This window comes from Pistacia vera, unplaced genomic scaffold (genome assembly GCF_008641045.1).
Source record: "Pistacia vera cultivar Batoury unplaced genomic scaffold, PisVer_v2 Contig104, whole genome shotgun sequence".
Lineage (NCBI taxonomy): Eukaryota > Viridiplantae > Streptophyta > Magnoliopsida > Sapindales > Anacardiaceae > Pistacia > Pistacia vera.
The window spans coordinates 1,973,453-1,986,858 of record NW_022195071.1 but is presented as its reverse complement, the minus strand read 5'-3'; the positions used below and the strand labels follow the sequence as shown (position 1 = coordinate 1,986,858).

The window sequence follows — 13,406 nt, the reverse complement described above, 5'->3', positions numbered from 1 at the left end:
TTGAGGTGCCTGAATGGAATTTACCTGCATACTTCCCAACTGTTTTTGAAGCGCTATCAGTTGGGCTGAAATGGCTGTATATGCATTAACTTTATGAAGACCCATGGATTTCTTTGGTTGCACCCTCTCATTAGGTCTTTGATAATTGTTGCTTGTCAGAACTTCAAGCAACTCGTGAGCTTCTTTCGATGTCTTATTTTGCAGTGCTCCTCCCGATGCTGCATCCACCATAGTTTGCACATTCACCGTTAATCCATTATAAAATGTTTGGACTTGCATCCAAACTGGCAACCCATGATGTGGACACTTCCTCAATAATTCTTTGTATCTCTCCCAAGCCTCATACAATGATTCTGACTCTTCCTGAATAAATGATGTGATATCATTTCTCAGCTTTGTCGACTTTGTTGGAGAAAAGAATTTGGTCAGGAACTTCTGTGCTAAATCATTCCATGTGGTGATTGTTCTTGATGGTAGTGCCAGTAACCATCCCTTAGCTTTATCCTTCAATGAAAATGGGAATAGTCTCAATCTAATGGCGTCATCTGACACTCCGTTTGACTTGAAATTATCACAAATCTCCAAAAAATTTGCAATGTGCAGATTTGGATCTTCCTTCAAATCACCCCTGAACTGAAACGACTGCTGGATCGTATGGATGATTGCCAGCTTTATCTCAAAGTTATTGGCTTGTACCACTGGTTTAATAATACTCGACCCACGGCCTTCAATTGTAGGAACTGAGAATTCCCTCAGTGTTCTATTCTTTGCCATCTCTACAACTATGACTTCTAGTTCAACTATGGCTTCTCGTTCTCTTCTCTCTCTGTTTAGTCTTCTGGTGGTTCTTTCAATTTCAGGATCAACAGGAACCACCGGCTGACGTCTTGCTCTTCGCACAAACTACACAGAGAGAGACAAAAAGTGAGATCATGAGCCAACCAAAAAGAATAACAAAAATTAAACTAAAAACAAACTAAACAAAAAAATAAAGCTCCAATCTAGCTAACATAAGCAAATTTAATGTTAACACACAACTCAATCCCCGGCAACGGCATCAAAAACTTGATGCGTATTTACTACAACATGCAATGATAGCAAGTGCACTAGTCGCACTAAGTAATAAAGTGATGAGTGAGTATTGTTCCCACAAGGATTGATTTGTTAAGCACTAACTTTCCTAAGTGTTTTTCAAGTTGGAGCAACTGAAATTGTTTGGATTAATGGGAGAATTAAAAATAAACTAAAAACAAAACCTCTAAGAATTAAAAACTGAATATTGAAAGAAAGAATTTAAATGCAAGGATAATATCAGTTTAACAAACGGTTAGGGTTTTGACTTTATTCGGACTCTATGGATGGATTCAATGGATTATGCTAATTCCACACTCACATGCACGGATTGTAAATCGAATTCTCTAAATTGTCAAACATACCTTCTCAGGCTATGAATTCCTACTTTTCTCTAGTAAACTTCCGCACCCAACAAATTGAAGAATAATAGATTCAAGTTCATTAAGCTAATAGAATCCTCGATTGATTTCGTTGATTCTTAAATCTATCTCTAGCATTTAATACTACAATGGTGATTACCCAAGAAGCTCAACATGATTCATTTCTCAATCTCATCATGTTCATCAAATAAATTCCATAAAAACAGAATAACCACACAATCTATGCAATAGAGGATGGAAATAATATTAATCAATTCATTAATCCATAAAAATCCGAAGTTCATCAAAACCCTAACCCAAAAAGGGTTAGTTCATAACTAATTTAACATAAACAGCAAAGAAAATAGTAAATAAAATAGTAAGCATATTGAAACAAAGAGAAAGAAAAGATTTCTCCCCTAGTTGAAGAATCTCCAAGGTTGAAGCTCCAATCTTCTCACTTTCGCAACAAAAATGTAAATAAAATTCAAAGAAAACTCTAAAACAAGGCAAAAACGTTTGGACCCTTTACAAAAATGGCAAAGTGTTCCTTTTATACGTTGCCCTAAAAACCTAAAACTTTCCTAAAATGAAACTGTGCGTTTTGAAGAAATTTGAAATTCGCAGACTTCGCCGCGGCGACGAGGTAAGTTGGAATCCCATTGTTAACTTCCTTCGCCGTGGCGAACCTTCATGAAAAATTTTGAATTTACAGAATTGCCCTTAGCTTGTTTCTTTGCTTGAATCTTCAATCTCCAATGCTTTCCCATGGGAACAAGCTTCATAGTGCTTCCATCTGCTTCAAAACTCTTCCAAATTCCGAGATCCACTCACTTCTGGATCTAGAAACTCCAATTCGCTCATTATTTACTCAAAATGTCCATTTCGGCCTGAAACACAAACTGTAGGGAATTAAGAATCAATTCAAGCAAAAATGAACTAAGAAGTATCTAAAATCCGGCCAAAAAGCCTAATAAAAACAGTATAATTCTTGAATTATCAGTTCTCTAGTACCGAGAAAGACTTCCTTCAAAACAAGGTCGCCGACCTGAAAGTTTTTTCTCCTGACCTTCGAGTCGAAGAACGTTTTCACGTGTTGCTGATAGGCTACTATTCTTAGCTGAGCCTTGCTGCGATGTTCTTCAACTAGGTCCAGACTTGCGCGCATAAGCGCATCATTGTCTGCTTCGTTGAACAGGTCCCTCCGAAGAGAACCGGTCCCTACCTCTATAGGGATCATTGCTTCGCAGCTATATGCTAGCAAAAAAGGGTTTCTGAGGTAGAGGTTCTCGGAGTTGTCCTGTATGCCCATAGGACTTCAGGAAGGTAGTCGGCCCAATTCCCCTTGGCTGCACCAAGTTTAGCCTTCAGAGTGTGCTTGATGGTTTTGTTGAGAACTTTAACTTGACCATTGGCTTGCGGTTTTGCGACTGAGGCAAATTTTTTATGGATACCCAGCTCATCGTAAAACTGCTTGAACTCCTTGTTATCGAACTGCTTCTCATTGTAAGATATGAGGGTATGAGGAATCCCATAGCGGCACATGATATTCTTGAAGACGAAGTCCTTGAGCTTCCTGGTGGTGATCACGGCTAATGGCTCTGCTTCGACCCACTTGGTGAAGTAGTCTACCGTAACCATTGCATACTTGACTCCCCCTTTACCAACTGGCATGGAACCAATGAGATCGGTTCCCCACATGGAGAATGACCAGGGGCTGGTCATGGTTATAAGCTAGTGGGAAGGAGCTCATGGTATGTTCACAAACTGTTGGCACTTGTCACACCTCTTGACAAAGTTGTAAGCATTTTCTTGAATCATGGGCCAGTGATACCCTTAACGAACAACTTTGTTAGTGAGAGATCGTGCAACAGTGTGATTGTCATAGATTCCTTCATGTATCTCTCTCATGATATAGTCTACTTCCTCATCGGTTACACATCGGAGAAGAGGGGCGTTGAACCCTTACTTGTACAGCTGATCTCCTATTAGAGTGTAACAAGCAACTCTTGTTTACAAGGTCCTTGCTTCAACCTTGTCGTTAGGCAAGGTCTCATCTCGGAGATACTGATGTTAGAGTAGATGCCCTAGAGCCAATCAATTATTGTAGAATTGACTCTTTGTAATAATGTCCATTAATCAATAAAAGGTAATTTATTCTATATCGCGTAATCATTATTATTGTACTATGTATTGATATATGTCCTTAGAATGGTAGAACCATGACGAGGGTATCAAGTGTTTCAAATCTTGATAATGAGAACCCTATGAGCACATATGGTGGCCATTCTAGAAACGTCTGTAGCCCTAGTATTATTCTGAAGTAAGGGCACAAATAATACAGTAAGGCTATCATAGTGTTGAACGACCCTGTTGAAAGGTAGAGATTGATCTCACTTGTCAAGGTTGTTTGGTAACAACCTGGTGCAACACATGGGTGCTTGCTGTAGGCGGATACACCGTAGCAAGTTCANCGTTTCTAGAATGGCCACCATATGTGCTCATAGGGTTCTCACTATCAAGATTTGAAACACTTGATACCCTCGTCACGGTTCTACCATTCTAAGGACATATATCAATACATATTGCAATAATAATAATGATTTACGCGATATAGAATAAAATGCCTTTTATTATTGATTAATGAACATTATTACAAAGAGTCAATTCCACAATAATTGATTGGCTCTAGGGCATCTACTCTAACAGGAAATAACAGTAATCAATTCATTAATCCATAAAAATCTGAAGTTCATCAAAACCCTAACCCAAAAACTGTTAGTTTATAACTAATTTAACATAAACAACAAAGGAAACAGGAAATAAAACAGTAAGCATATTAAAATAAAGAGAAAGAAAAGATATCTCCCCTAGTTGAAGAATCTTCAAGGTTAAAATCTCTAATCTTCTCTATTCCTCAACAAAAATCCAAGTAATGTTCAAAGAAAACTCTAAAACAAGGCAAACACATCTCTCCCTTTGCAAAAATGGCAAAGTGTTCCTTTTATACGTCGCCTTAAAAACCTAAAACCTTCCTAAAATGAAACTGTGCATTTTGAAGAAATCTGAAATTTGCAAACTTCGCCGCGGCAAAGGAAGACTTTCGCTGCGGCGACGAGGTAAGTTGGAATCCCGTTGTTAACTTCCTTTTCCGCGGCGAACCTTCATGAAAAATTCTGAATTTACAGAATTGCCCTCAACTTGTTTCTTTGCTTGAATCTTCAATCTCCAATGCTTTCCTATGGGAACAAGCTTCATAGTGCTTCCATCTGCTTCAGAACTCTTCCAATTTCCGAGATCCATGCACTTCTGGGTCCAGAAACTCCAATTTACTCATTATTTACTCAAAATGTCAATTTTGGCCTGAAACACAAAATGTAGAGAGTTAAGAATCAATTCAGGCAAAAATGAACTAAGAAGTATCTAAAATCTGGCCAAAAAGCCTAATAAAAATAGTATAATTCTCGGATTATCAAATACCCCCAAACTAAAGACATGCTCGTCCTCGAGCATCAAGTACAAAACAAAATGAAAGAAAAACAACAAACGCCCAAACAACGCAAAATAGCAAAACTAAAAATAAAAACATAAGACTCAACTCAACACAACGAACTACCTAGAATCAAAACAAGTCTCAAAGATCATTGAAAAATTATTACTAGAAAAATATTCAACACTCCAAAAAGTTATAAGTTGCATCGACTATCTTTCTCTATTGGTCCCTCGAGTAGGTGATCCCCACTTCAGTCCACATTCCGACTTCCTAAATTATTTTATTCAGAAATACAAAGTGTATCAAATGACGGCAGACTCCATAAGCCTAAGTATCGAACTACTCTCCACTAATGAGGATTAGACATCACTAAAGATCAAAAGGTCTGGAAAGGTTTGTAACGGTTAGTGGGCTTCAACGAAATGGATAGTTAAACAAAGCAAGAGAACTCAGTTTTCTTTAAGTAAACATAAAAACTCAAATCAATCTCCACTTTCTTCCTCAACCATCGCTACAAAGTCAACCAATTTATAACCCTCAATCATGCATAAATCTTCTTTTGCTTCTGTATTGCAATTTTCAAATTCTTTTTTTTTTTTTTTTTAAGGGTAAATTTATTGAGGTTAATTACCCCTTTTATTCTTCTTGCTTTTCTCACTACCCCCAAACTAGTCTTTTAGTTCGTTCTCACAACTCTCGAAGCTCTTTGTGTTTGCAAAAATTTTAGGATTCTTTTAAAGGTTTCGGAAGTGTTTAGGGTGAAAGGTTTGGACGTTATTGGTTGCACAAGAAAACAAAAAGGGACTACAATGATTTCATAAGGTTCAAATGGGTAACTAGGGAAACAATTCAGGGTTGGCTGGAAAGGCTCAAACGTTCCGAAAAAATGCCTAAATTATTTCCTCAACAATGTCTATTCCTAGAATTTCACCTTAAGCAATTCTAAACTAGGTTCTAGAGTCCACCAGCATTATCAAGACTTCACCTAACCACATAAAATGAATCTAAGCATGCCGAAAATAATGAACATGGTGGTTGAACCACTCAACAAACCTCAAGCAAAATTCATTCAATCAACATAAACTTAAAGCAATGCTTAACATTTTTCAGAAATAAAAATCCAACAATCCTATTCTCATCATAGACTTATGTAATTCATCATAGGCATAAACAACAAAACATGAAAGCAACAAACAAAAATTAAAATTTTTCAAATTTTTTCCCTACCCCCAAACTAAAGATGACATTGTCCCCAATGTCACATTATGCACAATTTAGGAATAGAAAAATAGAATTTATAAAGGGACGAGATATTTCCCTGATTAATCCGTGAAGTCATAGTTTCTCTCAACAACTTGCACACCCTTTCCTTGGCTTTCTCATCACCAAAATCTATAAAACAATTAACAATCTGTGGTGTCCACTATTAGAAAATGTCACTGACTAATGTGAAAATATTACAATCCTAATCTCGTCCTTTCAACTAAAAAGTTCAACAAAAATTTAAACTAAACGAAAAACAATCCAAAAACAAACCACAAACAAATCAAAAATCAGTTCAAAGTTCCACAATACCTAACAATAAACCAAAATAAAAACAAACAAAAACAAAATAAAAAACAGGTGCTCCAGCTCATTTGTCGGCCTCTTCCTCTCCTTGGGTGTCGTCCTCTTCTGTGTCGGAGGCCATCCACTCATCTGAATCCCAGTCTTCCCATTGGAATGCTGACATATCAATATTCAGCTTCTGCCAACAGCTTTGTTGCAAATTATAGATCATCCAGGTCTGATCTGTGATCCATGTTTGACGACGTTCCCACCTCTTCATCTTACTCAACATCTGCTGCATCATATCCTTCATAGTGGCTGTGGAAGTGGATGATGTAGCAGCTAGATCATCCGATGGCTGTTGCACACCGCCTTGTGTGGTTCGCTGTCGTTTTGTCCCGGCTCTGGGCTGCTCACCGGGTTGCTGTGTAAGATGCTTCTCATAATAAGCGGTGTCGAGGACTGGGGTAGCATGGATCAGTGGTTCATCATCAGTCTCCTTGACTCCTGCTTTACGACATAATGCTATAATGAGTTATGGGAATGGGAAACTGCCTCACCCTGGTTGAGCTACATTCTTGATACTCTTCAGAATAATGTTCCCCATATCAATTTTCTTCCCTGTGGCAATTGAATAGAGAAGCAATGCCTTTTCATAAGTTACTGTGCTATAATGCGTCTCTGGCATCATCCTCGCACTCACAAAATATTGCCACAATCGAGCCATCGGAGTTAGATTGGTTCCCTTGAGAGTCTTCTTTCTTTTCTTCAAAACCTCCCAAGTGGTACCCAGTTTTGTTAAGACCGGATGTATCACATCATCATCAAATTGTTTCGACTTCCACTCTGTATGCTCATCACAGGAGATTTGAGGTAATTCAAAGAACTTATTTATCTCCTTTACATCAAAGGGTACATCAATCCCCCTCACATAGACAAACCCCTCATTACACTCAAGGAGGTTGGCATAAAACTCTCTCACTATCGGCTCTACAGCCGCATGCTCGGGTTGACCCATAAACAACCCCCAACGACTCCCTTGATCCATTCTTCAACATGGACAGTGATTAATCCACACTCGGCAATGAATCCTTTATCCCTTCTTTGGGCTGCTCCTTCGTACCGTTGTCGAGCATCGTCACTTATAAACCGATTGTCCACTTTCTTCCACTTTCCTTTACCTTTGGATGGTACTTTGACCGGTATTTTCCCCACAACAAATCAAACTCACAAATTCAATTCTAAGCACCCTACGAACAACCACACTCAATCCTGCACAAGCACCACGACTTCCAAAAACTATAAAATGACCCCCAAACTATGATTTTTCCGCAATCAACCAAACACTCCACAAATCAAAACCCAAACTCCTCAATATCACACAATTTAAGATCCACACTTCCTTAATCATAAGCAAAACAAAAACTTCACAAAAATCCCAAAACTCAACTTCAACAATCAAAATTTTCAGATCCACACTCAAAACTCACAATTGTGTAATTCAAAGTTAGGAAGGCTTGAAATCTTACCAATCCCAAGAAGCTTTCAGCACCGATTTCATAGATTTCGATCCAAATCGCAAGATCCCCAATTTTTGCAAACCAAGGGTTTCCAAAATTTTTCACAAACATCCCCGCTGAAATGAGTTGATTTTGTGTTTGGGATGGTTTAGGAGTTAGAAGAAGTGATGGAAATTCACTGGAAAGGCTCAAGATTGAAAATGGAAAAATTTGCTCTCGAATGTGTTTGAAGGTTTGCATGAAAAATGAAGAAAAGAAAATGGGTATTTATAAAAAGCAGACTTCACCGCGGTGAAGTTCATCAAGTCGAATCTAGGTTTTTAAAACCCGATCGATGCTTCAGCGAAGACAAATTCTTCACCATGGCGACAAATTACAGTGCCTACATCGCCGCGGCGGTGAACTTGACTTGGCAAAATTTCACCCAACCTTCTTTGCTGTGGCGAAAACAAATTCTTTGCCGCAGCGGAAAAATTCAAAAGCTGCATCACAAAAAGAGGCTATTTCGCCTTGGCGAAGAACAATCTTTGCCGCAGCGTCGTCTGGGACTTTTCCACTTCCATTTTGTGTTAAATGTTCTTCGCCTCAGCGAAGTCTGGAACATTTTTCTTTTTTTCGCCTTAGTTCAAAACTTCACCTGAAACATCCAAAAGTACCTGAATTAAACTTAATCAAAAATCAATAGATAACAAAACAAATGCAAAGCAATAAACAATATAATCAATTGAAAACACTTGGGTTGCCTCCCAAGGAGCGCTTGTTTATAGTCGGAAAGCTCGACTCTCTCAAGTTCTCATGTCAGGATGTCAAGGTGGATGGCGACTGACTTGCAACTCATCACGCCATAAATGTATAGCTTCAATCTCTGTTCATTGACCTTAAATGTGCCCTTCTCTTCATGGGACACCTCCACCGATCCGTATGGGTAAACCTTTGTAACTATGAAGGGTCCGGACCATCTAGACTTAAGTTTTAGGGAAAAGCCTAAGTCTAGAATTAAACAATAACACTTTCTGCCCCACTTCAAAGTTCTTCTTCCTAATATGCTTATCATGCCACTTCTTGGTTTTTTCCTTGTACATCCTAGCATTCTCATAAGCTTCATGACGGAACTCATCAAGTTCATTCAAAGTCAGCATCTGTTCCTCTCTAGCAGCTCTTAAGTCCATGTTTAACTGTTTGACTGCCTAGTATGCCTTATGCTGGAGCTCTACCAGCACGTGACATTGATACGTTTACAAGTCCTAAAACACTTGTAAACCTGAGTGGACAAGGAATTACAAGTCCTAAAAAACTTGCCAATTCGGTTGAATCAAAGAGTTTCATTCTAAGTCCTAAAACACTTGGATTGTGGAGTGTGGAAAGCATTGGATGAGATTTGGCCCACGCAAGTTCCAAGGGGAGAGAGAGCCCAAGCACTTCGGCCCAAACCATTCCAAGTCCAAGCCCACCAAAGGAAGCTCAAGTCCACCAAGAGAGAAGCCCAAGTGTTGAAGTGAACCCATTCGGCCCAATTCTCATTCCAAAGGGGAAAGTCCACTTGAACACTTATTGGATCCATTTGCAAGATCTTCAAGGCCCAATCTCTCACACCCTTATTAGTAGACTTGATTAGGATCATTGATCAAGTTTTGGGCTAATAAAGTGAGTTTTTTCAACTAATGGGGTGGTTAAAGACATGAACCCTAGAATTAGGGAATCATGTCCCTTTTTGCATTAAATGGGTATGGCCTTAATTTTGAATGGAAGGCTTGTAATTTTTGTGTAATATTTATTAATTTTCATTTTCTTGTAATGTATTTGTTGATTACTCTTTTAACCTTGTAATTGCCTATATAAAGGCAACTATTCTCCTTGTAAAAGTTAGTTCATGAAATATCAAAAACTTGGTTTAACCATTGAGAGAACTTTGTGTTCTTATTGAGATTTCTTTATCTAAGTCTTGGCAAGGAGATTTGATGGTGAATCGATTCAAGTTGGTGGAGAATTCCTTTATGCTTGAAGTGTTCATTCTTGTCTTAACCTAAAATTGCAAGTAAGTGTGACATTGCCTCCATTTGTGTTTGGCCGAATTTAAGCTTGAGTTTAGGGCATATTTTTGTGTTGTTTGTTGTTGCAAATTGGTTGGATTTGGATCAGACATACCTTCCCATAGACCATCCTAAATGGAGACATACCAATTGAAGTCTTAAATGCAGTGCGGTAAGCCCATAATGCATCATCCAACTTTCGTGACCAATCCTTCCTCGATGCATTGACTGTCTTTTCCAAGATTCCCTTCAATTCTCCGTTCGACAGTTCCACTTGTCCACTGGTCTGTGTGTGGTAGGGTGTTGCAACTCTATGTTTTACCCCGTATTTCCCCAACAGTGCATCCAATTGCCTGTTGCAAAAATGTGATCCTCTATCACTGATTATTGCTCTTGTGTAATGACTTCTTTCTACTATTATATTCATACAATATGTTAATAAAATACAAGTATACTTATCAAAATAGTTGGGCCCAAAAATTTTCTTTACTTAATATATACATTCTTTACATAGTACAGTATCATTTGTACAAAAAGACTCTCAAAATAATGGACAATGTAGCCAAGTCTCCCCGCTTGCCGATGTCCATCCGACCACGTCCTCACCTAGGTCCTGGAAAAACATAGAAAACAACGGGGTGAGCACAAAAATGCTCAGTAAGTAAATCCTCTACTCCACTATCCCCGTGTATCACTCTTCAATTCTTTCTCTCGGCCCTTTCTTTCTTTATCAACCATGAGGGATATCATGATAACATGCATGGATGAGATGCATATGCACTAATGCAAAGCAATGCATTTTCTCTCTTTTCTTTTCTTTCTATTCTTTTCTTATTCTTTTCTCATTCTTATTCTTTCTTATTCTTATTCTTTGCCGATCGGTCTTGGTTGATGCATGGATTCAGAACCCTTGGCCATGTGAGTGTACTCTCTCTCGTGTATAGCCCTCATCCGCATGTATTCTCATGGGCTATACGAATTCTTTTTCTCATTCTCATTCCGCTCTCTTATGGCGGAGACTGCTCTCTCACGGCAGTTTACATACGGGTAATTCTACACTCAGGGGTTCCCCATCGCACAACCTATTCTCTTTTCTCTTCCTTAGCACTTTTTATTCATTTTATTCTCTAGTGATAATTCTTTCTTTCTCTTTATTCTAAGAGAATTAGTTCTTTTCTTTATCTTTATTCTTAGAGTGTTTCTTTCTCATTACTCATATTTCTTTCTTTAATGATTACACATATAAACATATGCATATGGCTGGCTCATGCCTAGAATCTTTCTTATATGCACTCATGAAATGCAAATATGCTATGTTGCATAAAGTAAGGTTCTCTACTTCTACTCATGCTTCTCTTAGGCATTTCATCAAACAATATGTGTGCATACAAAACCCTACTCTAACTATAGTTCTACTTCTTTCTTAACCATCCAAAATTGGAGTTCAACTCCTTCAAATCATCACACATCCTACAAAGAAAACACACTTCAAATATTCCTCTCAAATTCTTCAAATTCTATCCATACTTCTACCAAATTTTATCAACACAATCCACCCTTCTCATGGTGGAAATCTCTCAATAAATCAACATTGAACTCATTCATAAATCCATCAACTCATTTCAAACATAAAAACTCAAGCATTAATCACTCTATACATCATTCAATCATGCAAATCACAACTTAGGTGGATTTACTTACCTTATACTCAAGTAGAACCCACTTAAGCTCTCTACTCTTGATAGCTTGATGCTTTCTCTTAACCTTAAGCACAAACTAGTAAGGATCCTACTCTTACACCAATAAAAATTCACATCTAGAGTAAGATTCTTACCTTTAGTGTTTAGGATCAACTTGTATCAACTTCTAGTCAAAAGCCTCAAAAATCCTTGGAAAAAAAAATTGAATGAAAGCTTGAGAGAATTGAAGGATGGAAGAGGCGGTGGAAAAGAAAGAATGAAAGGGTTTCTAAAGCTAAACCCTTAATATCTCATATTTTCTACACTCTTTCCCATTTTACCCTTACTCTTTTTTAGGAATTCTAACTTTGCCCTTTAATTCTTTGCAAATGCACCCCCATTTAAACTATTCTCCATACAATTTCCTTGCATTTCACTCCCCACTTTTTCTGCTAATTAGGGATAGAATGGTCATTGTGCCCCAAAGGAAGAATTCTCTAGAAACTCATAAGAATTTTCAGCCGAATCTTCGCCGCGGCTACGAGTCTTCTTCGCCGCGGCGAAGTCTGGCTTTCACAAATTTCAACAAGACTTCACCAATTTCAGGGCATTCAAGCAATTTCAACACATACACACTTAACTACACTTAACTAAGGGCACAAAAACAACTTTAAGGGCAAAATGAGCAAATATGAGTTACGTACCTCAAGCGGGCGTTACACCGTGGTACCCCAAACCTCGAGAAAATGTTATTTCTCACAAAATTAACCACCACTCCAGCATCATTGGATGGCAATGCAACTGCTTCCACCCATTTTGATACGTAGTCCACCGCTACAAAAATGTACGTGTTCCCATAAGAATTTGGGAAAGGACCCATGAAGTTAATTCCCCATATATCGAAAAGCTCAACAACTAAGATATTGTTCAGTGGCATCTCATCCCACTTTGAAATATTCCCACTCTGTTGACATTGGTTGCATTCCTGAACCATCCGGAAGGAATCCTTGAAAAGGGTCGGCCAATAGAACCCAGATTGCAGAACCTTGGCTGCTGTCCTAGCTCCTCCAAAATGACCACCCACTTCCCTTTCGTGACAATGCTATAGGATACTCTCCATTTCCTCTTCCTGAACACACCTCTGTATCATCTGATCAGCACAGTGTCTATAAAGAAATGGTTCTTCCCAAAAGTAATACTTCAAATCAGAGAAAAACTTCCTTTTTTGTTGGAATATCATGCCTATTGGGAGCATTCTCGGTGACAAGTAATTCGCAAAATCTGCATACCATGGTGCCTCATCCACTCTCATTAATTTCTTATCTGGGAACATTTCTTTGATTTGGGTTTCCTCTTCATTTCCTTGAATTGGTCGTTCAATCCTTGACAAATGGTCCGCTACCACATTTTTTGACCCTTTCTTATCTCGTATCTCCAACTCAAACTCTTGTAGCAATAGGATCCATCTTATCAGCCTCAGTTTCGCTTCTTGCTTTGCTAATAGGTGCTTGAGTGCTAAATGGTCAGTGAAGACTATCACCTTGGCACCTAGCAAATATGAACGAAATTTATCAAAAGCAAAAACCATAGCCAACAATTGTTTTTTAGTGGTGGTGTAATTCAATTGTGCATCAGTAAGCGTTTTACTAGCATACTGAATTACATACAACACTTTATTTTTTCTTTGTCCTAACACTACTCCT

The 13,406-nt window shown here is 38.3% G+C and overlaps 1 non-coding gene across 1 annotated transcript; it reads left to right on the top strand.

Moving 5' to 3' along the window:
* The first annotated feature begins 289 nt into the window (after positions 1 to 289).
* Positions 290 to 396, top strand: LOC116126425. The gene has a single exon (XR_004127481.1). It is a non-coding gene; the product is annotated as a small nucleolar RNA R71 (small nucleolar RNA).
* Positions 397 to 13,406: the final 13,010 nt, after the last annotated feature.